The 1168-nt window shown below is 52.0% G+C and overlaps 1 pseudogene across 1 annotated transcript; it reads left to right on the plus strand.

The window, feature by feature from the left end:
* The first annotated feature begins 29 nt into the window (after positions 1–29).
* On the plus strand, positions 30–1163 carry LOC111671362 (elongation factor 1-beta pseudogene; annotated as a pseudogene). Its single transcript, XR_015438380.1, has 2 exons — positions 30–173; positions 584–1163. The product of XR_015438380.1 is annotated as an elongation factor 1-beta pseudogene (transcript).
* Positions 1164–1168: the final 5 nt, after the last annotated feature.

The following is a 1168-nucleotide window of genomic DNA, read 5'->3' on the forward strand; positions in this document are numbered from 1 at the left end:
TTTTTTTTTCCTTGTCTTCTTTTAGATTCCACCTTTTTTCCCGGCCGCTGCGCAGAGATCTTTGTCCGTGGAAAGAGCGTCGGGCGTCTCGGAGTCCTCCACCCAGACGTCATCAACCGCTTCGAGCTGACCATGCCCTGCTCCGCCCTGGAGATGGACATCGAGCCCTTCCTGTGATTTCACCTTCCCTAAACCTAAACCCCTCACTCATAGAAAAATACAGACCAGTTTATACAGATCAAAACAGAAAGAAAAAAAAAAAATATAAGGCTTGAAATTTGTCAAACAGATAATGGGCGTTTGGTTTGTGTGCTTGGAGTGTGATGCAGATCTGTGTAGCTGGTTTATGGGAGAACTATGAGTCCAGAGTGTTTTTTTTATATCAGTAACAAGGCTGTTTCTACTAAAGACAGAAGAATTAAAAATTAACAAGGCTCCTTTGTGTTTGTGACGTGTGCATCTATGTGTGGGCCTGTACATGCATGCCTGGTCTTAATTTAGGTTACTTGTGCCTTGGGGTTAGTGCATGATAATTAAACTCAGTGACTCATTACCTGTTGCTTTGTTGCCTTGGTTCTTCCAGTGGCCACACTGCTGAAACCCTCCTCACACACGACGTCCCCATGCAGGAAGTCATCCCGCACAGGTTCCCCGCGCTAAGCGACTCCTGTCAGGCCCCGGCCTCCCGCCCGACCTCTACAAAGACTGTGTTTGGTGACATGAGCTCGCCAGCCGGTCTCAAAGCTCTCGATGAGTTTCTGGCAGACAAAAGCTACGTGGAGGGCTTTGCAGCATCTCAAGCTGACATGGCAGTGTTTGATGCCATCCCTTCTGCTCCGTCGCTGACCTTCTGCCACCTCCTGCGCTGGTACAAGCACATCAAGTCCTTCCAGAGGGAAAGAGCTAGCCTGGCGTCAGCCAAGAGTCAGTTTGTCCTCCCAGCCGCCCCCGCCGCCTCCACAAACAACGCCAGCGGCGACGACGACATCGACCTATTTGGCTCGGACGACGAGGCAGAGAGCGCAGAGGCGGCGAGAATCAAGGAGCAGCGACTCGCCGAGTACACCGCCAAGAAGTCCAAGAAGCCAGCTCTCGTCGCCAAGTCCTCCATCCTGCTGGACGTCAAGCCCTGGGACGACGAGACGGACATGGCCAAGCTGGAGGAGTG

This window comes from Seriola lalandi, unplaced genomic scaffold (genome assembly GCF_002814215.2).
Source record: "Seriola lalandi dorsalis isolate HSWRI2012SDOR001 ecotype SW California unplaced genomic scaffold, Sedor1 jcf7180002006876, whole genome shotgun sequence".
NCBI classification, from domain to species: Eukaryota; Metazoa; Chordata; class Actinopteri; order Carangiformes; family Carangidae; genus Seriola; species Seriola lalandi.